Below are 26,596 nucleotides of genomic sequence, written 5' to 3'. Positions count from 1 at the left end.
TTTTTTTGTCGCCCCCCCCCCCGATTTTTGGCGAAGGGAGACGCCTGGGACTGTTAAACTGCTGTCGTCAGAAACAGTCCTCCGCAGGCCGCGGGCATCGCTGCAGCTGTCAGTTGTCAGCTCGCACCGCTGGAACGGGGCGTTTGTCGGGAATATCCAAATAACACTGCCAAGACGGCAGCTAATTAAAATATATATATATATCGAATAGTAATTAGAATGATTAGAGCTGAAATAATTAACCAATTATTCGATTATTCGGTTGGCAGGAAATTAACACTTCTTATCCACTGAATCATTTATCAAGCAATCATTTCCCGCTTCAAGCTTCTCAAATGTGAGGATTTAGTGCTTCTATCTGTTCTGTATCGTTGTTGACTGAAGCATCTTTCTGGAACCCAACAAGCAACTTGAAGCAGGGCTGCAGCTAAAGCTCATTTAATTATTTCATCCATTAATTGTTTACACTCCAACGTGTAAGAAAATAGAGAAAAATACCAGAAATCTCAGAACCTCTTTTAATTGCTTGCTTTGTCTGACGAGTAGTCCCAAAAATACCCCCCCACCACCACCACCACCACCCAGATATTCAATTTGCAATGATATAAAAACAGACAAAACCAGAAAATCCTCACATACAGTTGACCATCAAATTTGCGTCGACTGACTAATTGATTTAATGACTTTGAGCTGTATTAATATATTAATATTAATTCGTTTTAATTAGTCAATTAATCAATTAGTTGATGATAGGAAATTATAATGATTCTAATAATGATATTATAATAAATCATTCTGATAGTCAGTTAATCATTTATCCAGCAAAAAACGCACAATATCCTCTGGGACCAGCTCCTCAAATGTGAGGATTTGCCACTTATCTCTGTTTTCCATCATTGTCCATTGAAAATCTTTGGGTCGTGGACTGCCGGGGGTCAGACAAAAACCGAACCAAGTATGGCTGCAACTAACGGTCAGTCATTCTCGTTATCAGTTAATCTGTCAATTGCTTTTTAAAAATCGGTTCATCATTTAGTCAATAAAATCTCTGAAAAACGCTGAAAAATGCCCCCGGGTGAATTTGGTCATATTGCTTAGTGTGTCCAACCAACAGTACAGAACCCCAAAGATATTCAGTTTACAATGATATAAAACAGAGAAAAGCAACAAACCCTCACGTGTGACGCTGCAGCCAGAGAATGTTTGACATTTTACTTTTTTGCTTGGTAAATGCCTTAAATTGTTGACGATCAATTCTGTGTCAATCCATCAGCTGTTACAGCAGCTTCGAGGACGTGAGCTCGAGGTCTGGAAACTTGGGCTTGGCATTTTTCACTGTTTTTCACTGACACTTTGGAGACTGAATAAATCAATGAAAAAAGAAAAAAAAAGACTGAGTGAGCAATAATGAGAATAATTATTAGCTGCAGTCCTAATATTGATCTTTTCCCCCACAATCAGAACCACAACCTGGACATAGCATTCTGTGGGAAATTTGACCTTTGACTTCTTAGCTATTATTTCAAAGGCAATTACACGATGAAAGCAGTACATTTCTCTTTATATTTTATTAACCAAACTAAATTTTTGACACAATAATCCCTGGTTTGTTTTACATAATTTCACTTATTTCATGGCCCCCCCCCAAAAAAAAAAAAAAAATCTATGGGTGGACAGACGGATACCCAGATAGAGGTGGATAACGTTCTCCCTCATCACCATATCTTCATTCCACTTTAAGTTGAGACAATTCACTCCGCTTACTTTGATCAAAATAAGAGCTGGATACAAAGAATCTCTTCTCCCTCTACAAAATGATCATAATTGCTTCGAGTAGGTTGCACGCCGACATCGCCATGAAGGAATCCCGGCGTCCACGTAGCCGAGGGATCTGTCAACCTATGGCAAACTCAATACGCCATTTTTATGAATTCATACCATCACATCCTTTTTAGAGGGAAGTCCAACTTAAAATACGTAACTGAGGGGTTTATGAAATAATAATCAATGGGACAGCTTTAGCTATGATTGCCTAGAAACTGTGTGTTGAGCTAGTGTATGTTGGAAGTAGACTCCAAACAATCACACAGATTCTTCTATCTGACTAATGTAGAAGATAAATATACAGGAAATCACAAGCTACGAGTGTGACACGTTCTCCTAGTGCTGAATCCCCATGTGAGACTTTTACACTTTCTGGGTTTCAAAAGCAGAAGTGGAAGAGCTTGTGGTAGAGAATAAAGGTTTATTTTAATTGCAAATGAAACTGCGGCGCACACACAAAGGATTCCTGTTTTATTTTTTCTGAAACCATTATCAATGTCCATGTGTGAGTGCATGTGTCTACATGCCTGCACAAGGCTTGAACATTTCAGTATGTGCAGTGTATAAAATATCTTTTCGCAAGAGGTTGCCTTTTGATTACATGCTGGTGCCATTTGTTGCACCGTTTTATTTCCACTTAAATTTCCAGGAGGTCTTTTCTAAAGAGCAAAGCAGAGCATCCAAATTAAGCTCCGTTCACTGACGGCATGATCAGAAGAAGTGACTGAGAACCTTTGTGTGCTAATGGGTAACTCTGCACTTGATCGTGTTGGTTTCTGCCCCCCTTTAAAGTGGCCACTGCATGCGTGCATGATGTACAGGGTTGCGTCTGGTTTAGAGTACAAATGTCATCTGTTCCAGTTGCTTTTGACAACTCTGAAGGATATCAGTTACTGATGGAGACCAATTACCAGCTTCCCTACAGCTTTTCAGATTGCAAAAATTCATTGCAGATCTTCAGAGGAGATTTCAGGACAGAATCGGGGCACAGGCAGGAGGGATTCAGCTGACAGTACAGTGATACGGCAAAAAGCGTGTCTAATAATTATTCTTACAATATCCGCACAAAATCTACAGTATCATTAACGTTAAATTGAGGCAACTAAAACTATAGGGTTAGTAACGATCATGGTCATGGCAAATAGAGTATCATCACACAATGTTTAAGGAATAGTTCCAACTCAATACAGTACTTACATGCCATGTACAGTATACATATGAAAGAGTAACTGCTTGCCGATCCCTTCCCGGTGCAACTACAAAGTCCATAGCAGTCATGCCAATATGACGCTTCGGCAGACCGAGTCAGCCAAATCGAGTGGGTAACTTACAAAGAGTGAGTCTGTCCAGTACAACATTCCCTCTTTGTGTTTCCAGTGTTTTCTTGCCGAGCCACGGCAGGGGGATGAGTCCTGTAGTCACATGAAGGGATCATCACCTCCTATTAAAAAAAATTCATGATTGCCTGGACAAAAACCCCCTCTTGATTTGGCTAACTTATCTTTTAAAGTACAGTCCCGCTAGGCAAGGGTCACTTCACAGCTCGTATGGACAGAAGACTAGAGACTACAACCATGCTAACACCTGTGTGAGGCTGTACTAAAGGCACAGCGCTGCTTTGAGCTAAATGCTCACAGTTACAATGTTGACAGGCATAACGTTTATCACGGTCACCATCTTAGTTTAACACGTTATCATGCTAGCATTTGATAATCAGCACTAAACACGAATTACAGCTGAGGCTGATGGGAAAGTCATTAGGGTCAAAAGTATTGGGTTATAAACCAAAGAAAGTTTGACCTGCGGACTGTGCCAGAAGAAATGCCGGGGGATCTCTTAAGTTTGGATAGCATGAATGTTTGTGCCAAATTTCATGGCAATCCATCCAATGGGTGTTGAGATATTTCACATTTCTGAACCACCAAAGTCACAGGAATACATAATCTGGAAACAATGAATTCCTTTTACAAAACTTTGTGCCAATCCAACCAATATCTGTTGCAATATTTCAGTCCAGACCAAAGTGGTGAACCGACCCACTGACATTGCTATCCCTAGTGCCCCGCTGCATGGCTAAACATCCAAACCTATCTTCTATGGTTAGGCAACTACAACATGGTTAGGACAAGGTTGCATATTAAAAAAAATAAAATAAAACACAGACCCTTCCAACTCCAACCTCCGGTATCCAATCAGGCATATTAATTATACACCCATCGACCACCCCAACCTTACTTTTGGCTGCATATTTTTAAATGTCACTCTACTTCCTGCACTGGCACTGAGTGTTGGCACTGGACGCAAGTCTTAAACTGAAGAATCGTCCAAGTGAACATTAATCCTATAGCGAGACAAGGGCTGTAAAGGAGCTGGAGGAGTTGCCATGGAAGAGGACGTCTGGCCTGGAGAATGGAATGATGATTACTTGAATGAGTGCAAGGATGGACAGATGGATAACAGCTCCTCTATATGAATCTATTCCCACCACAGACTTTAGAAAAATGTGGATGTATGATCTGGGACCTTTAAAGTTTTGATTTGGGACCATTCACAGCCATTACTGAAGCCACAAAATCCAAATTTGGTCAAAGGGGAATGTTTCTACAGTCTAATCTGTTTGTAGTGTTTTCTGCAAAGGGCCGTAGTTCTGTGGCGTCTTGATGTGGTATCGGTTGTTATTTTCTCTTAACTGCTTGCGATCCTAGACTGACACAATGTACTTGTTGGACAAGTGCTAAAAAGGCTATGATGATTAAATAAATTAGTATCTTGAAATGTGTTTTTAATTAGCATTGTGTCATTGTGATTGTGGATTTAATTGCATTGGATTGTTTTAACTGTTTTTTAGTGCACCATGTATGCATGTGTAGATATTTTTAATGAAGTATCACATCCGTGATGAACTGTTTTACATCATTATATTTTACTCATTGCAAGGGATGTAAATCATTGTGTCTGGCTGTAAAAAACATTCTCGAACACTCAAGAGAAAGCATTCATGAGCAGACTCACACATACAGATACAAACATGCGATGCTTTAAAGCTTTAATATTATTTCTATTCAAATCCAAAGTCCACTTTTAGTTTCCAAAATGCCCTCAAAACAGCATTTGCATTTGCTTAAGCAGGTTTTTTATTTATTGTATCGCATCTATCCATAGTATTGTATATAAGGATGATTTGCCATAGTATATAAGTCATTAGCTGATATTATACTGAGTTTGTACAGGTTCACGTGAACCCCGTCATGCACAGGGGTGAGCAGGTAATGGACCGACATGCAAGACTGTTATCCATTATTTAAGGACTTGTCATTAAAGCACTAATTAGTCTTATGAGTAAATGTAAAGGTAAGGTTCACTGATGTGTCATCACATGTTCTTCAATGTGCGCGTGAAAGTTGTGGCAATACAAAACATCTTGCTTAAGTGTAATTTACTTTGTCACTATCTAAAGTTAAATGAGTTGAACTCAATTTACTATACTTATTATGCGAGTCCACTAGAGTAGATGTAATTGAATGGGGCCACTTATTTGTTTAGCAAAAAATAAATAGGGTTTTTGGAGCCCATCTGCTAATGGCTCTGTTCTTAAAATGGGGGGAAAAGTTAAATAGCAATGACATAAGCCGTTGTGTAGATGTCATTTATTTCCTTACTTAACAGATACTTAAATATCCTTGATTTCAAAGTATGGTTAGTATTTGCTAGTTGGCATGCCCGGGACCGGCATGTTTCCAAATTGAATGCGCAATAATAAATCATCTAATTGGAGTGCTGTCCTTTTGATGATTTTCGTTGCTGAGGACTCAGCTACTGGAGCTGAGTGTGCAGCTGAGTGTGTTGATTAATTACCATTAACATAAATGCACAACAGATAGACCTCTGAAAAGTAAAGGGTACTTGAATCTCAAATCCCTTTTCAGGCCAGAAATTGTCACACTTGAGAGGACAAAAGGCTGAAACAGGTTGTTTAGGCTGGTCATTAGTGACACTGCTCGTGCTTCTGCCCTCAATGTACCTTCAGTTCCAGCTCCTTTGCACTTGCATTCTTGACCCTTTCAGTGACTGTTTGCTATTTTGTCGATGTAACAAACAAAATCAGACTTTAACGGCCGGCTGCACCTCTGACATTTGCCAGCAGATCCTCCCATCCAAATGCTACGACAACAAATGAGTAGTCTAAACCTTTCTGAATATAAATGTAGAATCCTAGCAGCATCCGCCATTTTAACTAAATCTCTAGAGAGTTTTATGTGCATAGGTTGAAATGTAACACTTTCCAATTAGCCCATATGTTTTTCAGCATGAATCATCCTTTGTCCAAATGCAAACAAGTGAGAGTTAATCTAACAAATGGCTGTCAGAGCCCGATACTGGAGAGGCTCTGCTCTGAATAATGGATCACTCCATCTGCAGCTTGTGCTCTGCCTTGATGGCACCAGTATCTAACCTAGCCCATGATAACGTTCTCTGTTGACTGAAGTTAACATGTTGTTCTCTGGCTTATACAGACGGTAAAGGTTATGTGGCAATACATTATTAATTGACTGCAAAATTAACTGTGAATTAGAGAAGATATATTTTTAGTTATCTCTTCTTTTAATAAAGCATTATAAACTTAGATTCCATTAATTCTAATTAGGATACAGGCAATATAGATTATAGATGATGAAATTTCAGAAAATTCTTCTTAAAAGGGAAACTGCACTGCAGTCAAAGTATTTTATTTCAGCTGCAAAATTGTTTTTATTTTACTTTGTTGTTTTTTTTTATTTTAATTTTGTATAGCTCTTTATTTTTTTCCTACCACTTCAGACTGTTTCTTGTACTGCTGTCATGTGTCAATTTCCCCTCTGGGAATCCATAAAATCTTACATTATTTTATCTTAAAATTAGGCTGACTGAGACTCAAAAACTTGTTAAGCTGGGTGTTTTTTGTAGAGTACAATAAAGGTCTCCATATGTAAGTTTTCTCTACCGCTACATAGCCAACATTAGCATTAACAGTTGTTTACTTACCAGTCTGGAAGAAACGTTGCAATGTCAAGTTCAGCATCAGACTTCATTCCTTTACTTGCCAGGAGCTGTGTTAACTCTCGTTTTGCTTCTACTTCTATTACTTCTTTTCTTTGCCGCCGAACGTGGTTTCTTGCTGGGAGCGGTTGGTGGTGGGGGTGATAACGGTTGCTTGCCAAGAGCTTCAGCCATGATTGTGTTTACTGTCCCATTCCGTTGACTAACACGATTGACAAGAGGTTAGAATATGCCTTCTGCACAGCGCTACTTCTTCATCCTCTCGTGTTGGACTGAGGGCAGCCTGGACGCTACAGTGACCAGATGCGCCCCCTTGAGGTACAAAGTGGTATTACGAGACGGGACAGGCCAGGGCTTGCTAGTTAGCATGTTGGCTTCAGTGGATATCTCTGTAGCACAATACATAGCTGTCTTTGACATAACGTCAAAACTGTTATTTCTTCACATGCAGTTGATAATTTTAGTTAATTTAAGAATGTTTTAACTAAAAGACTGACACATAACACCTTTAAAGTTGAGATTTTCGTGAAATCAAACCACCTTTTTGATACAATTCTTTCCAGAAGTAATCATTAAGTGTTGTTGCCCTCTGCAATTACCCCTCTCTACAGTAGTCTTATACTACATAGCTAGTGGCAAAGTCTGCCATTACCGCACTGGATTCAAAACACACGAGGGATTCGCAGGAAATGATTTCAGCATGTAGTCCGGCCTCACCGGTTCGCTGTTCACTCTCCTGCAGCCGTATCAGAGCTGCATTAGGTTACTACTAAAGGTAATGCAAAAATTTCCAACTGCTGCACATTAAAAGCATACAACTGCAGAAACAGAGGGTGGCTGTTATTGTGAAGCCGTTAAGGGGCACACGATGTCTTTGGTTAGAGGTTGGTGAACGACGACCATTCACCAAATGTCTGTCTACAAAACAAGACAACGGTTTCAGCATTTTCACAGCAGTGATTTCACATGATTAGACACACATATTGCAGAGTAGAGGCTTTTGGGGTTTTTTTTACTTAATAAACAAAAAGTAATAACACAGGAGGAAATTTTTTTGTTTGTTTGTTTTCACAACAAGGTGCTAAAATGCACTGAAAGGGAGGTAATTTGAAATCATGACCCATTATAAATTTCATATTTTCAACGGCTAGTTTTCATTTATCATCTTTTACGTCTTATCTGTTATCCTGTTATCAGTGTTTCACACGTACCATGTAGCTATGAAATTAATATTTCTACAGCATCGTTCAGTTTTACCATATCCCTGTCTGTTGTCTCCATTGTTTTCCGGAGAAATGTTTGTTTTTAACCAGCCCCTTTAGACTTTAATCTCACTGATAAAATCAGTTATTTCTTCGCTCTTCCTTTATCAATTTTGTATTTGATGGTTTGAGGTCGAAAAAAAAAAAAAATCTGAACATTATTTCTTTTCACTTTTCTGCTCTAAACAACAGACTGAGAGTTTCCAGGGTAGAGTTTGCCGAGACCCGTGGTGTAAAGGAGGCCAAATGATTTAACCCCAGCCAACTCTCACCCGGCGGGAGGCTTCATGTATTTCCACATACTGCCTGATACTCATGCTCTAAATTGAGTTCATTCATTCCTTTTTCGCTTTTCTCTACAATGTTGTTCCAGGCCATTGCTTTTTATCATTAGTGCCGTCTATCAAATTCTACAGTAATTGCCAAAATGACAATATTCAGCCTCTACAAAAATGTACATCAAATAAAAACCTGTTCCTGATCAGGCAGCCTACAGTACGCTATAACTACTATAATGGGAACAAGCCCTTTAGCTAAGCAGCTTGGCCGAGAAAACTAACTTCTGGATAAGAGGCTAAAACACAATTTATTATTCTCTGCATCTACTCTGTCCGTTTTCCAGAAACCTTTACAGTTCAAATGCTCTCCAATGTTCCTACAAAAGCTCTGTTTGGAATAACAGTGAGAGCAGTCAATCTTCATTCAAACTGCTATGAGGAAATGACCCATTACTCTCACAAAGAGGGGCAATCGTTTATCATGCTATTGAACTGTAAGACGTAAACATTTTTCCGATGGCAATCTGAGGGTGATAAAAGATGGAGATGAAAAACAGGATGAGAGACAGAATCCAAACAACTAAACTTTTTTGGTGTATGTTGTTAGCCAGTTACACCGATTGTGTGATTATTTAGCAGCCTACAAAGCCATATTTAAAATGTAAAATCCATTTGTAAATTGTCTTTTCATTTTATCCTTTATTGTGAAGCACTTTGCAAAGTCTGCAGCGGGAAACTCACAGATAGAGAAAATGTTTATGTGATTATTTACGATTTATATAAAGGGCAGAGTTCACAGGTTTATTGATTGGCTCAAAGTCAGACTCTCTTTGTGAAATGAAAGATAAATCTATGATGCTACAGCATTAAATTTCAGTCATTTGTAAATAAAAAAACTAGCTACAGTATTTAAAAGAGGCTGCCTTATTGGAGTAGACATCTTTTACGTCTCTGATATAATAAAGGTGATAGCTGATTATCTTGAAAAGCAAAGTACTCACTAAACTACAGCCCCTCTTATTATCCAGTAATTCAACAGTGTGTTCCAATGATATTCGTCCTAGTTACCATGGCAACAGAGCTTGGGTTGAACTCGTGTCGTCGCTGTGAGACTGAAAAGCCAGAATTAACTTTAAAGTTTGCTAACGAACCCTCTAATCCTGCTTGACGAGACAGTGAGGTCTGTGATCAGTAATCAAAGCAGAAGCCACCTCCATTCAAGCCTTTGAAAGAACGAATGACACTGCTTGTGGTTCCAATGCCTTGTTGACTTACTCGTTTAATGTATTTATTTTATGCGTGTTTGCCTCTGTGTCTTGTACTTCATAGTCATACCTGTGAGCGTCACCCTTTCTGCTGGAGACCCCTGCAGCCTTTCATCACAACATGATTCATATCTAGATTTAGACACTAACAGCTTATCTTTGAAACGCTAATTTTCCAAACTTCTCAGCTGTCCAAACTTGTATCATCCCTTTGTGCCACGCTCCTGTGGAAGCTGACTCATGTTCATCATCACAGTGGCACATTTGCATTTCAGGCCTATTTTTCATCACGTCTATTTATCCTCCTCAAAGGAGAGGCACTTTGATGTCCTTCAGATCTCATTACGGCTGGGGCTCAGCACCGGCAAATACTGGTTTCCTCTGGTTTTGCAGTGGCAGGGAGGAAATGAGGAAGGCAAAATCCCTGTGGAGCAAAATCCAAATGGATATGGACCCTCATGAGGGGAACCCTTTGAAACGCACAGCGCCGAGTGTCTCATTCCATCATGGACGAATGCCTTATTTAGAGGTGATTAGCAACACCCTGTGTGACCTGGAGATGTAGAAGTTACCTAAAATCAGTCACATGACACGTGCAAGCTCAGACACACTGAGAAGCACAATCTCCACACAGAGAACCTGTTTACTAAAAGAGGGCAGTACCCAATCTCTGGAGTTTTCCATACCGAACTCAAACTTTAAAGCAGCTCTAATAAATACTTTTATATTAAGAATATATGCACAGCACCGAACAGCTGACAGACGCAAATAGTGACTAGCTGGTGAAGACAGAGGCATTAAGCAGCTGAAAAGACATTTTTCTCAGGGAGGTGATGGGGACCAAAACTGAGCTGAAAAGGGAACGAATACTGGACTTGAATGTGTCAGGTTGACTGACACACAAGTCCGAATGAATCCGAATGCTGCTCTGTATCTGCTCAAGTCTAAATAGGCAACTGTTTGCAAACAATTTCACCCTATCAACTTAAAAGGTGAGAGAAAGTCCGTCTTGTGTTTACGGCTTGTTTCTGCTGCCTCAGAAATTACTCAGTTAATGCATGTTTTGGGTCTTGGAAAAATAAAACAATAATGAACTTTTTTTTTTTTTTTTTAAAGAAAGGTATTTTGTCATTTTAGAGGGTATCTTCACGAAAGGGGAGTTAATGAAGATCGAATCTGCTCAACACATCAACAAATCAAAACCATACATTAACAGCAGAGACGATGGTTTGTACAACTCTCTGCCACTGGGGCCACCGAAAAAACATGCAATTATGCAGCATTTACAGATTTACAAAGCCACCTTCAAATACTCAGCCGTCTTTATGAATTATTCATCAGGCTATGAATGCCCTCTTCAGACCCATTCAACAGTTTAAAGAGCCTAATCCCCAACTACAAGAAAATAAAGGAATAATGCTTTCATGGCCTTGGCCGGACTACCCGTTAAAATTGATGCGAAAAGTAGAATCACCCGTTTGTTTGGAAAAAAATATAAGTGTCAACATGCAGATCGAGTTTGATTACAGATTCAATATACTTGACAGGTCAATATTTTACTGACAAAATCTCACCTCAATATCCAATTTAGTGGCTGTTCCGGAGCTTTCGATCATATCACAGGATCTTCATCAGCAGATGAAGTTTAGCCATAGAAATGTTAATGTTCAAATTTCCATTTTTTCTGAGCACTTACTGTGTCCACGTTGGCTTTAAATTTGAGTATGAAAGCTTGTCCTTGACCTTGGAAACAGTAGCTGACAAAACAGTCTCACCTCATGGGCCATTTAGTGGCTGTGCCGGAGCCTTTCGATCACATTACACAATCATGTCGGATTAAAAGTTGAGTTTTAACCAACAGCTACTGAAGAATTGCTACTAAATGGACCCTGAGGTGAGACTGCTGCGCCAACTGAAACCCAATATTCCGTTTTTCATGTGTGAAATAAAAATGAGTTACTATTTCTATTAATCTAACGTAATTTGTCATTCATGCTTCTATGTATTTATAATTATTTAATTTGACATTAAGTGATCATTGTGGAGATAGTACACTCTTTCGTGAAACCTGATGCCATCCATAGCAACAGGGTCAACTTTGCATACCTCTCTACTCATTAGTAAAAGTTGCTCTTAGTATCTTTGTGGGTTTTAAGAGGAAACTCTTAGCTATTTTAAGTGGTATTTAGGAGGACTCCCAGTGGTAAAATAATTTACTTTTATGATTACAGCCCCAGATTTTGAGTCCTGAGGTGCGATCCATTAAAAAAAAAAAAAAAAAAAAAAAAATCATTACTGTAGCGGAGCCCTGTAGGAGGTCTACACCAGCTGGAACATCAATGAAGGAATGTAGATAGGGCCCATGAATAATTAACCCGCACACTTCCTCCACGTAAATCCACTCATAATGAAACTAGATGGCAAAACCTAAAGTCAAAACCTAAATATACATCAAGTATCATTACATTAAGTTTTCATTCATCAGCCCATGAATCACAAAAATCCACTTGCATCTGACAGCAGCAGTAATCACACAGCGTATGTCAAATGGAGCAATTATTATAAAGATCCACTCTCCTCTAAATGTGTACCCAACTTTGTGTTTGAATGTTTGCAATTGTACAGTGTGTTTATGTCCCACCCAGCTGCCAAGCACACTGGTCGACCGCAAAGTTTAGCTTTCCACATGTCAGCAACATCCACCAAGTGTGCCACATCAGCGCTTTTACACAGGAAACATACGGATACATGAAGAGATTGAGTGCGGTTGTACCACAAGATTTGGAGATTCGGTCAAGCTGCATCTTTGGGCCGGGCTGGCCCATAGACTTGCAGTAGGGAGAACAAACATTTACTCTGCACTGGCATTTTAATGGTGAGGGCTACAATACAAGTCAGTGTTGATGGGAGAGACCTGGTCATCATCATGTCTGAAAAGTGTGTAGCTAAGTGGTAATGGCTGCAACATAATGGGCTCCTTTAACACTTTTGCCCACTCCTCTCTGAATTCTCTCCCAGCCAGAATATCCACTTATGTGTGCTCTCTTTCTTTCTTTCACACAAACACTCAGACTAAGTGTGTGTGTGTGTGTGTGTGTGTGTGTGTGTGCGTGTGTGCGTGTGTTGGTTCTGACCGACAGGATGATTTGCATGGGGGCTCTGTGAAGTTGTTCAGTAACCAACGTCAACGCGTGCACCCGGGTCACATGGCCACGCACTGACATTGAGAAAACACACACATATTAGAGCAACTCAGGGAATACAGAGTGGAGGACAAAATGAAACAAAGGGAAAGAAAGATGACCGGGAAAGGCTAAAAGGGGAGGAGGCTTATGGGGAAATAATCGTGGACCAAGGAATGACAAGACTCATGGATGGGGATCAACTAAAAGCACGACGAAAAGGTTTTCCACTATGTAAAGTTTCAGTGTTTATTTCAAAGTGCTGTTGGCATTGACACTGAACACCAGTCTGTGTTGGTGTCTGCGCACTTGGTCGATATACCTAAACAGCAAATGCTAAATGGTAAATGGACTGCACTTATATAGCCCTTCTCTAGTCTCATCGACCACTGAAATGAGTTTTGCTTCTGTTGTACAATAAAGAGAGAAGCTCTGGGTGGAGGACAAAAACGTTAAGGCATTTTTTTCTTTCAGCGTAGGCTCCTACTTTATAGAACCAATTAGAAGAGCAAAATATCTGGAAGCTTTTGAGGAGTTACTCAATTATTAAGTAATTTTGGTTTTCATTTGTGCATTTTCAATTCCTTTACCGTTAGCACGCAGGAAAAGAGGAGGAAATTTGTGTTACTGACTGACTCGCCATTGTTAACACACAACGAAAATAAAAGATGGGTGTGCAGTTGTTTCAAGGCAATGTGAGAAATTGTTCCTGATCTGATGTGTCAGTGAGGAGAGTGGGTTTCGACCCTGTTCTTCAGCTTTCCCTCCGGAAATAAGCAATCCAATAATGCATGAGCACGCAGCGTTTCTGTATAGGCAGTATCGACAGCATCCTCCTGTCGTGCGAGTGTTTTCCAAAGTCTCCACAAATAGTTTCTATGAACAGTGATTACTATAATACTTTCTACAGTCTTTTACATCTCTGCGGGGAAATGGTAAGTGGAAGCCTTAAGGGAACCTGCTATCTGAACATTTTGTGGGGTGTTGAATATATACATTGACTACATCCTGAGAATAATACCCGTGGAATAGGTTTTCAATTATTTTCACTGTGCCCGGCAGTAAAGACGAGCAAGAGAAAGAAGAGAAGGAGATGCTGGGGCTTCATAGAGAACAGATTAGCTATAATTTGTTTACAATAATTTGAAAATTGGTCACAAACATGAAGCTCTTATCATAAATGTGGGTAAACATATAGTCAACTTTCAATATAAGAAAATGCCTATGCATCAAAAAATTGGGTTATATGAACTTAATAAATGATATTTAAGGTAAAGTTCGACATTTGGAAAACATGCTCCTAAACCCTCTTGCTGAGGGTGAGATGAGAAGATCAATACCGCTCTCGCACTTGTGTGTAAGATATGGGACTGGGGCCAGGAGGCAGTTAGCCTTGCTGCTTAGCATAACGAGTGGAAGCAGGAAGAAACAGCTACCCTGGCTCTTGGTGTTTAAAAGAACACCTATCAAAACATTTTTAAAGCTTGCCAATTAACACACCGTGTCTCATTTGCTTTAGCCGTATACAAACAAAAATTTGAAAACGATAATTCCAGGTATTAATGGGAGTCATGTGATGTAGCGATTCCTTAACTTGCATGACATACTCATTAGGCTCAGCTTTACTCTATGTTTAGTACCAATTAGCAATGCTAGTTAGCATGCTAACATGCTATACTAAGATGTTAGCATTGCATCAGCATGTTAGCATTGCCATGGTGAGCATGTTAGCGTGCCTATGTTAGCCCATACAGAGCTGATAGCATGGCTGTAGAGCCTTAGACTTGTTTTTCAGCCAAAAGTTGTTGAAAAAAATTGCCAGACCATCTACATTTGCATAATTTTGAGATGGTGGCAGGTATGATGATTTTTTTTTCCCCTTTTCTTTTTCTCTTCGTATAATTCTATTAATTTACGGTGTATATTTTCTGTTTGATATTGTGTGTTCGCGTGTACACTGAGGTGACTGTAATAAAATGGGATGACGTATCGTCTCTCACCTGCTTGAAAAAGTTTACATTACCCATTCGTGCATATTTCCGTTTGCAGCTCTCACGCGTTGGAAAATGTTTCACCAGAAAACTGTCAGTGTAGCTACAGTCTTTTTGAATAGAGGTGTGATAACTCTGCTCACAGACTTACAACCTGAACTGTACAACACCTCTACTGCAAGGCTGCCAGATAGTGCACACTAGTTATCCCATATTAGAACTGACAGAACAAAAAGGAAAGTCTGTTCAGGTTTCTTTGAACATGGTTCTGTAACTTCTTAGAGTGCAATTGCAGTAATCCATGCGCTGACACAGAGCCGGTAATGGAACCATAATTGAAAAGTAGAGGAGAATTGCAGCTCTGGAAATAATATTTCAGTCTACATGTCTATAATCAACATCCCTGTCTGAGAGAAAAACTGACAACTTGATTGAACAGCAGGCACAAAGATTTCAAAGACTCATGGAGAACCCAGCAAGACTTCTATACTTTATGCTGCATAGTTTGCTCCCATCGTTTAGTGATGCAGTCATGTGAAGCTCTGCATACAAATAACAACTAACAGCCACTCCATCGTTTATCCTCGCCCCACTGAGGAACAAGTCGGAATACACAGACACACAGACACCACGTCGGCGTGCATAATTCTTTCAGTCACTTGATAATACCTTCGCACCCTCGGCAAGATGTAAACATGTTGCCAATCATCAGGGAGAAGGTCTTTAGCCGCTGCTGGGCACTGGAGTTACGGTAGGCCTTCAGAATAAGAGCACGGCATTTCTTCAGCAATAGCGAGAAAGTTTCAGAGACATGACAGCACAGAAACTGAGGAGGCACGAGTCCCTCCCCAAAGCAGTGGATAAAATAACAATGTGGAGTTAATTGCACCACAAGTGAGAAGTTACACTTAAAGATTTGTAGAACAGAGGGAGCAGTTGGGTAAAAATCTATTTTTGAAAGATGATGAATGAGTTGGCATCAACAGGGTCAGCTGACTTATTTTGTATTATTTTATTTTGTATTGTAACTCTGTTGAAATCTGCATCATTTTTCCTCTGTGGAGCACGACAGCTCATGCTTTGAGATTTATCTTCCTACAAAGAGTTCGTCTGACTCACCGGATCTAGACTGTGGGTATAAGCCTGCCACCGGCCATGTATTTCACGCGGCATTCACTTCCCCTTCTGGTATCTGCATGTTAGCATTTTCAAAATCCTCTTTGCTGGGGGAAAACACAACACAAACCTCTGAGCTAGCAACCTACACAATGTACTGGATCGTACAATAAGGTTGGCCTTCTTGGTTCTTCCAGTGAATGTTTCTAAGAATATGTTTACACCATTTTCTGTCTAGCAGGGACAGTCTTGCATCTTTGCCCACCGCTTTTTGGAAAAAGGTTCATTTTCCAAGCATGGCCTATTGTCCACAGTGAGCTAGCGAGGGTTAACACAGAGAGATGGCGTAAAAGTGCCATGGTTTTGGTGGTGTCCCCCTTCGTCGCCTGCAGTCAAGTGCAGGTAGCTGCAGTTAATGTCGTGCAGGCAATTGGCCATTTTGATGACAGCGCTTGCCTCCCCATGTGAAAATGTTCCACCAAAACAAGTTCACCCCGACGCTATTTTGCAGGGGCACCATCGGTGCATCGCGGTCTTAGCACTTAAAATTATTGTATTTCTTTAAACCAAGCGCTACCCAGAACGAGCATTTATTTCCCCTATACAATGGTAATGGGTGCAGCCAGACAATTCTCCAGCCCCTTTGAGACTGTTGAATCACCTTGTTTTCTACACATAAGAAGAACGTTTAAGGTCGCAATCTCAAAACAAGAGTCCAAAAATAAATGTTCTAATATTTCAGATGTGGAAATAGTTTCCAGCGAGTCTTTTAAATTCTTGTGGTCCTTCAACACTTCCATTTGAAAGCCTCTTTGAAGAAGAGCCTTTAATCATAAGATCAAGTGATCCAACACTGCATGTGTTGTTGTGTGATGCCCTGTGCTGCACATTTCAGCCCGCTGTAATCACACGCTTTTTAGCCAACCAAGAGCTCTGTACTGTGAGGGGGCATCCATAGTGCTTGGCAGTGTCTGTGTACAATATGCTTATGCGTCCATGGTGACACAGATCATGGCAAACAGAGCGCGACGGATCACAAACACTACAGGCCGTGTTTTTTATTTGCTGAGGGTCAGAAGACGACATAACACCAGCAGAAACCAGACAACATAGAGAGTTGTAGTTCTATCAGTAGTATTAAAGTCACATTGAAAAAAAAATCAGAATTTGACTGAATTTGACTTGAATTTGAAAATTGAAAAACGACACTTGAACAACTCAAAGGCAATACGTCTTTCCATTAATAGCGTCTCTGGACAGTCCACAGCCCACGCTGTCAACTGTTTCCACTGGGACTGTTCCTCTGACACAAAGTAGCTGCAGTGAACCCACGGATGCGGCACACTTTTTTGAAATCAAATTCTATGCTTCATAACACGTTTCTGGTCACACAGATCATGGCAAACAGAGCGAGGAGGAGTCACAAACATTACAGACTGTTTTTATTTGCTGAGGGTCAGAAGACGGCATAACACCAGCAGAAACCAGACTACATAAAGAGTTGTAGTTCTATCAGTAGCTTTAAAGTCAAATCGAAAAAGCTCTGTAACCACTGACTCCCTTTTGCTCGACTCTGTATTATATTCGTTTTGCTTGGTGTTCAAATATCCTTGCTTTTGTCTAACGTACTTATTGTGCTGACACGTACCTGTAGTGCCTTTGTGTGATGTATTACTGTGCGTACTTTGTATTCAGTGTTTTGTCTTGTTCGTCTAGTTTGCTTAGTGCTCTCCTGTCACTGTGTGAAAGTTTTAATTCTGACCTGCCAGGGGACTGCAGATAAAAAATTAGCCTTAGGCTAACTCTGGTACAATGCATTAAATGGTAACTTTTATGTTTAATATTGTACACGGCCCCTTACAAATAAAATATATAGGTAAATAAAGTCAAAATAACAGCGAAAACGGCACTGAATTAAAATTGAGTCAATGTGCATCAGAGTTTGCCTCCTCACTGCTATTCATTACACAACTGTGAATATTTTATTTATTTACTACTGTGCTGCTATGTTAGTACTGACACACTGACACACAGACACACAGGCTGTGTGCAACAAATGTTGGTATTGTTAGCCATCTGATTTACAAAGTCGGTTCATTCAAAATGACAAAAAGAAAAAAGAAAAAAAAAAAAAACCCTCCACCCCATCTTACCGAGCAAATATTGCTGCAATTTCAAGGATCAGTTCAACCAAAATTACACATAAAAAAAGGAAAATTACTAATAGTAGTGTCTGACCATACACATAGTTTTGGTTTTATCTGCTTCTGAAACCTGTGCTACAACCAAAATCCAGTGGTAAGAGAATGGAATTTGACTTGTGATGCTCAAAATAATGAAAAACAACACTTTAACAACTCAACAGCAATGTGTCTTTCCATTAATAGCGTCTCTGGACAGTCCACAGCACACGCTGTCAACTGTTTCCACTGGGACTGTTCCTCTGACACAAAGTAGCTGCAGTGAACCCACGGATGCGGCACACTTTTTTGAAATCAAACTCTATGCTTCATAACACGTTTCTAATTCCTGAACAGTTAAAAAATGCATCACCCTTTCCATCACAAAAATTAATGCACATTGCGCAAAATGTTTAGAATCAGTATCACAATACTTTTAATGTATGATATATCCCCTAAAAAAAAAATTTCAGCAATTTTAAACATGCAGGATCAGGAAATCATCACTGATATAGTCTATGACAATAAACTGATCTCTCTGGAAAGACACATTGCTGTAGAGTTTTTGTCATTTTCAGCGCTTTGAACGCCATAAATTAAATTTATTTCACCTCAAGTATTTCAAGATGGCTGCAGAAATTTCAGAGAGTGATGTGTCAGATCACTACCGCAGAAAAACCAAAACTATCTACATGGCTAGATACCACTAGGGCTAAGAACAGTTTTAAGTTTGTTACTGTGCCTGTGGGTGAAACTTAAATGCCTCAGATGGTTAAAATATTACATTTAAATGTGCTAAATTGCCTCTGAAGCCCAAAAGACACTTGGGGTCATATCCCATCATCCCTTTAAGTGGCCCTCATCTCTTTTCAAGCAGTTATGGAAGCGTCTTGATCGCCTGTGTTTTGGCTCCTGGGGTCCTCTGCATGCTAATGTTGCCGCTTGATAGAATGTACAGCCTCCAGATTCCCACTGCTTTTGCCCTTCTTCCTCTGCCAAGCAGGGCACCATCTATACATGGGCTGAGCGCATGAGTCTGCGAGTGTCACATGAGGAGAGCGCATGGTAACAGACGATGATGAGTATGCGTGTCTGTATAATTTGTGTGCATCTACGCTATGTGCATGTGTGTGAGCACAGAGGCATGTCCAAGACTGGTTTCCCTCTGCAATGCGTCAGGATCCCACATGCAAACCCGGCTCCTGGCAGCACTTATAAGGCCTGTATGTTCTGCAAAAATGTGCCTCTCACACATGCCAGCCTTTCTGACTGGGCACAGGCATGGATCTGGAGCAAATTCTGTATTTTTTTGGGCCATACGAGTGATTGTGTGTATGAGTATGAGAGAGCCAGAGAGGCTTATAGGGATATCGCTTCTGTCTGTAGCCGTCATGAGCCCAGAGGACAAACCATATTCATATACAGATTTACACCCTGGAACCCACACACAGCATTGTTCTCCATTAGTTGCTTAGAATTTACAATTTTGATATTTGATCTAGTGGGTTTTTTTCCCGTCATGCCCCCCTTTGAAAGCAGGCAAGAGTCTTCGTCCAAAGCTAAGCATTTGAGCAAGCCAACATGCTCACAGTGACAGTGCTAGCATGTTGATGTTCATCAGGTATGACATTTACGATGTTCTCCATTAAAGATCGGCATGCTAACATTTGCTAATTAGCGCTAAACACAAAAAACAGCCGAGACTGGTGAGAATGTCATTAGTTTTGCAGGTATTTTGGTCATGAACCAAAATATTGGAAAAATTAAAACGTCAACCTGCTGGTGACACCAGCGGAAAAGTCAGGGGATCACCAAAGTTGTAAGGATTCATCCTCCGGGGACCATGAATGTTTGTCAAAATCTCACAGCAGTCCATCTGAGAGTTGTTGAGATATTTCAGTCTCAGTCTTCAGTCTGAGGTGTGGACAAGAGTGGTGTACCGACCGACCGACCGACCGACATGCCACCCAAGCTGCGAGAGTAAACCCTCGAGCATGATCGGTTCTGTCATATCTTCTTCACTTCAACTTTGATTTATTTGTCCAAAGAACATCTTTTTTTCAAAATCTGTTCATTTTATACAAATCCTCTGAATAAATAGATAGACTAAAACTTGTGTTTAAGCGCTCATCTGTTTGTGGTTCCCACTTGAGTCAGATTATTTTGTGGGCTGCAACTGTGGGCTGGAATAATCACTGAAGTCATTTATCAAGCATAAATGATCCTCATATGTGTGCACTTTTTTTCTGTTGTACAACGTTGTAAATTGGATTATTTTGGGGTTTTGGACTGTATAGGTCAGACGAACCATAACCACAAATACAACCAAAAACCATAATGCATAAACTTTGCATGAACAGCCAGCACTCTGCAACACTTGTTTCAGTCTACGGCTCTCTGCGGTGAGTGTTTACTGTTAACATATTCATGACACAAACGGTAAACAGAGACAAAAAATGCCCCTCACAAACACACATCAATATTGTGGCAAATGTAAATCACTCATTTTATTCACACCAACACTTCAAAAAACAAGGTCGCTGTTTGCGGTGATTTGACGGCACAGAGGATCAAAGCCCTGCAGGTGCAGAGGATTTACCGCAGCAAGCAGGCCGGTAAGTCCTGCTCGATATTCATGGCAAAGGAGAAGAAAATGAGTACATGTCCTCCAAAAAAGACTTCCTGCCTCCATGTACACAGCAGCTGAGAAATGAATCAGAAAAATCCTCCCATTTCCGTCCTAAGCCGCCCTGACGCTCATGTTCATGCACCAAAGGCCAGTGGGCTCACTCCAGTGGGGAATCTGTTTAAATCCTTACAATGTTTGTCTTAAAAATCTCATTATGCAAAGTTGGTGAAGCTTTTTAAGGATGTCAAGTCTCAACTTCTGGTAATAGTGATGGCTCAGCTAGCGCTTGTTAATATGCTAGTCGAACCCAGTGGTACAAAGGAGTACTAGGATTAGGCGAGGAGAAAAAAAAAATTAAAAGGAGAAATATTTTGAGTCAAAAAGTCAATGTCATGAAAACAAAGCTATATTTTGAAGAAAGAATTCATAATATTACAACTATAAAGCATAGCATGTATTATGAGAATTAAGACATTGAGAAAAATTATGTGTAATTCATTCTATAGGAAAATGGCATTGTAGTAAAAACATGTTTTATATAACAATATTTCAAGACTAATTCTCTGACTTTTCCCTTGAAAAGTTCTGGCTTTACTGTCACATCACTTTTTTCCTCATTTTATGTTCAACAGTTCTTTTTTCCTTAAAGAAAAAACTCGATGGCACAGTTTTTACATTCTGTCAGAGACTTCCTTCTTTTAAAAAGCGAAGCACGCCTTTGTCTCCCTGGTTTTCATGAGGTTAGCAGGGGAGCAGCTTATGTACAAGGCCATTGCAGTGAAAGAAATATTCAGATTCTTGCATAACGTTCTGCTTTCACATTATTAAAATTTGCAATGTTCTGCAACTAATGCAGTTCACAAGAAGAAACGCACAGAAATTACAGTGTTTGAGAATTACAGTACCATAATAAACCATGTCCTTGTGTTGACTTAAGAAGATTCCAGTCTCTCTCTGGGCCTCACTTTCGGTTTTGTGTTAACTGCAACCACTTCACAGTGAACAGAAATGGTCATTAATCCAGTTCCCCTCATACAATCTAACGGGAATGAACATAAACTTGACCAAAAATGCTCAAAAGCTCCAGAAAAATATAATATGGTAATATACAGCGTACAGGTGTGGACTTTGATATGTTTGTTTTTATTGCGCATGTCTGAAAAAAAATCCTCCTGGATGAGCAGGTGCTATACAGCTTCCAACGCCATACTGAGCCACAGGTACAAATGCAGCACTGGAGACTACAAACAGATTTTCCATCCTTTGTAGGAGTGTGTCGGATGAAAACAAGGGTCATTGTGTTTCTGTCTTGTAATGGAGTCCCATCATAGCCGGAGTGCTGGAGCTTGGCCAAGGAACAAAGCTTGCCCTGGTACATTACATTCCATTTATTTGGCAGACAGTTTTATCCAAACCACTGACAATTTTCACATAAACATGCACTGGGAGCTATTTGGGGGTTCGGTGTTTTTCTCAAGGACACTTCAACCAATCTTGTGATTAATGGCCAACCTCCTCTACCAACCTCTAGTACTCTTTTCCTTCCAAGTGCCATCCTAAATGATCTCCCCAGAGGGAAGAGCAGAAATCTTGAAGAAACATCTACTGTGACAAAAGTAAACACCGTAACAAGAATGCTAAAACGTAATCACCTTTTTTCAGAGGAAAAGGTCTGATGCCCTCAATAAATTGATGAAGCGGTTGTCTTGCACAATGACTGTCACTTACTCACCAAGTCCTCAATGAGCCTTTGTGTTGAAGATAATGGAAGATCCACTGGCTTGGTGAGAGCCCTGGGAGAGACGGGTTAGTTTATCCTGGAGTTTCCTTGATTGAAAAGTGTTTTCTGGAGCTGAAAGCAATATTCGGTATTTCGGTTCAAAGTGTAATGCATCTATCCATGTTGACAGTGGCCAAGGCAGTCAGGCCATGTTTCCACCATCTGCACAAGGCTAAGTGAGACCCTCATCCAAAAGCAAAGACAAAAAAAAATACCTCTCCCACTCCCAATTTTCTCTTTATTCTATGTGGACTGGCATACACATTCAGGAGCTGAGAGGAGGAATATGATAAAGACATTAAATGAAGTTACCTAGAAGCATGTAGGTACTGTATATAAACAAAGACATAACATGATATTATTTCAGTGGGTTTTTTTTTGTCTGATAGGATTTTTAAGGATGGATCATATTTCTCAAAATCTTTGATAAAAGATATATTTATCTTTACAGCATCAGATATGCAATAATATTGTCATCAGTACCACCAAGAAGAAGATACTGTTAATATACTGTGACGCGATAACCATCTGTTGAGGTTCTGCCATAGCTGGGTGGTATTTGGGCTTGAATAATAATATTCACATTGAATCCAACATAGGTCATAAACTTCAACATCTTTGTGTCTGCTTGTTATTATCAGTCCTAACAACCAGCCTGTTAGGTACACTACCAACAACTGGACTGGCATTGTTTGGCAAATAGAGGAAGCTATGATATCATCTATGTAAATCCATCCACATTTGCATAACTGTCTTCAGCTGTAGTATAAACTGCATTACTCAAAGGGCATGGTTTACAATCAGTCGTGAGACACAAGTGGATGGTTTTTGTCCCGCTGGCAACCAAGCGCTAGCATCCTAACTGGCATTTAATAAGCCATCTAGCTCGCTATACTGGCTGGCTACTGCTATAATTGTTCCTGGGATGCTCTCCAACTCGCCCCACAAGTAGCCACCGTGCCAGCAAGCTTTTAACACCAGATGAACTTGCGGATGCATTTCACTGTGCAAGGGGCACTTAGGAGCGATATTTTATTACACATATTTATATTAAAGTACATCACTCAATGCGAGCAATACACAACTGTATATTTTTCTGCGCCATATGTATTTGTTCTTCCCCTATTTATCTGCAAAATATCAGAATCAAACATTTAAAGGTTTTATCAAAAATCTACTTTATCTAAAGAGGATCCTCTGTGGTCATATCCACCTAAAATAAAAGAAGAATTAGGAACAAGACTGCAATGTGTGGATATTTGTTTGTCTTTTATGCTGTTGTAGAGCACACAATGTAGATTGACAAAGAAGCTGGCCAGGTGCTCTAAGACTTTTACTGTTTCCATGTGTTGGTGTCCCCCATTGGAGTCAAGCAGCGAACCTTTATCGCGTCGTTTCCTTTTCTACCTCCATGTTTCCTGTCTGTGTCAAATAAAGGTAAAATGCATTAAAAGATAATCATGGGGAAAAAGTGGGAAAGGGAAAGTGGGCAGATGTGATGCAACAGTGGCTATGATCTCACTTCAAACTCACAGGACATCTAAGACCATGCAAGCAAACCTTGCCAACTCATCTCCTCCTCACCTTCACGAATTCGTCTGCCACTGATGTAGCCTAGAACTCATAAGATGCCTTACGATGTCGCATGCCTGGAAGCACAGCTGTCATAAACCTCATCTACAACCTGAAGCCAAAACAAACACGGCCTCTGCCACTCTCCATCGCTAGGTTTGCTGTTCACCCATTTCTCCCCAGATGTCTCTGATTCCACATGAGCCTGAGAAAACAAGACTCTGAAAGCAGAGGAGGAAAAGCTCTAGAGGTTTGCGAGCTTGAAGAATGTGAGCTTTAATTTCTCATGTGTGCTGCTGCCAAACCAAATGTCTTTGTTGTTGAGAAGTGTTCCCCTGTTTAGCTCTCAGTAATTCCAACTTAGATTTCATTTATTATCATCAAATATACCATGTAATGAACACTTTGGGCAAAAATAAACATACAGAAGGGTAAATGGAAAACCATAGAACTCTACACCAACCAGGCATGCAATACTCACTGGGATGATGCATTCAAAGTACAGTGACAAGGTGACAGCTTTTAATATGGCGCTAATCTGACTGTATCTATAGCTGCACAGGATTCTTACTTGGCACATTAAGCTTAGGTTATTAAAGAAACCACAGGAGCAAACTAGACATGAAATTGTTGCTGCACTGATTAAATCAGTTTGTTTGGTGAGTTATACCTGCTTAGACACTGAGGAAAATTCAGACAGTACAGATTATATAGTCTTCACTGGCATCTTCAGATATGGTGACATCGCATTGTCCACTGAGGACTGCCTTTAGTCTGCGCAACCCCAAGAAATGAAAGATCAACGATTCAGAGCAGATTGAGAGCCCAGTGTGTTAACAGGTCATGCCTGTGCACAGTGTGACATAGTCGGGCCCTGTTGTGCACATCTAACCCCCTTTTGCTCAGTCAAGCATTTATCTTTCTTATTTTTACCCACAGATCCAAAACCAACAGCTCACTAACTTCCCCTTCCACATGCACTGCTCCTTCTCATGTTTCCTTAATCTGAAAACTTTTTTTAAATCGCCAAAATAAAATGTCCCACTGTAAATCTTTGGTATGACTGGTAGCACTTTAGACTAAATCATGCGTTAATGACATAGGAATTGTACTTTTAAAAACTGGGTGGCTAAAGTTCTAGGAAGAGAAATAATCACATTGTTGTTTGACGATAATCTTCAGTAGGGGCGGCCAAATGGGTACAATCTCAGTCATGGTGTGGGTAATTCTATCATAAATATATTTGTAAATTTTCTTGCCGCTGCATCACATTAATGCAAAAAGATCATTTAAATCCAATTAGGCAGTCCAGCTCATTAATTTTTGACATTGACCGCATTATTGTAATTGAACCAGAGATATTAAAGGGATTGATAACATTGCGCAAACGGTATGAAAATCTGACGTATTACTCATTTCTTTTTTATGTATCATATTGTATGGCTCAACCCTAAACCTCGCGTAAGATTTTTTACACTCCGTTTCCATTACGAAGGAATATGTATATAGTGTAAGCTGCATACGTTGCATACGTGTCTTTTTACCAGCACAAGTTCAGACTCTTGGCACAGCTTGAGCCTCCATCATACATTGTCTAAAGCTTCCATTCTTGGCATGTACCCCTAACCTTTGCTGCTGCACCTCTCTCCAATCACACCAATGAAATGTCATTCTGCCAAAGGGGGGAAAAAAAAGCTTTTTTCTCCTCACACATACGGTGAATGCACCTTCCTCACATCCCCCCATTTCTATCCCTCACTATCTCGCTGACTCTTCTGCAATGCAGACATTTTCAGAGGTTGGTAGCATGCAAGCCCATTGTTCTGGAGCAGGTCCAGTAAGTGATAAAAGGAGGGACTGAAAGCATCCCTGGAGCTACCTAATGCCCATGTGTAAATCATCCTAAACGGGAATGAGAGCAAGAGAGAAATATAAGCAGAGGAAGAGAGAAGGTCAAACAAAAAGGAGCAAATGAGAGTTCATGGACACTCTTTTTAAAAGAGATATTTAATTTATATTACCATCAGTGGAGCAACATTTTGCATCAGCAATTTTTTCAATTTAGCACGGTGTTTACTAAGACTGAGCACATAAATGAGCCCTAGAGCAGTTGATTTGATTTGCATGAAAAGCAGTGAAATAAGACCATATGGTGGGATGTTTGAGACTTGTATTGTGCTTTTTTGAAAAGCAATGGAGCTCTAAAGAAAGTGTTCTCTGCTGCTGAATGTAAAATTTTGGAATACTGTTAAAAGAGAAGACATTTTTGGGACCATATTTTGCATTATTCCTGCAAGAGGAAAGGCTATGTGTGAGAAAATATTAGTCAAGTAGCCTAATGTTTTCACCAATAAAAATATCAGTGACAGGATTAAAAAAGCAAGCCAGAGGGGGAAAAAAAAAAATACATTCTCAAACAGGAGGAAGGAAACAGAAAGGAAAATAGTACGAAAAAAAAACAGGCAGCTGCGTTGTTTGTC

At 40.0% G+C, this 26,596-nt stretch overlaps 1 long non-coding RNA gene across 1 annotated transcript in view; it reads right to left on the bottom strand.

Moving 5' to 3' along the window:
- Positions 1-26,596, bottom strand: part of LOC120794580 — a 164,405-nt gene that overhangs the window by 103,613 nt on the left and 34,196 nt on the right. The gene's annotated exons all lie outside the window — the stretch shown is intronic.

Source organism: Xiphias gladius, chromosome 9 (assembly GCF_016859285.1).
Source record: "Xiphias gladius isolate SHS-SW01 ecotype Sanya breed wild chromosome 9, ASM1685928v1, whole genome shotgun sequence".
NCBI classification, from domain to species: domain Eukaryota; kingdom Metazoa; phylum Chordata; class Actinopteri; order Istiophoriformes; family Xiphiidae; genus Xiphias; species Xiphias gladius.
This window is presented reverse-complemented; position numbering and strand designations above follow the sequence as displayed.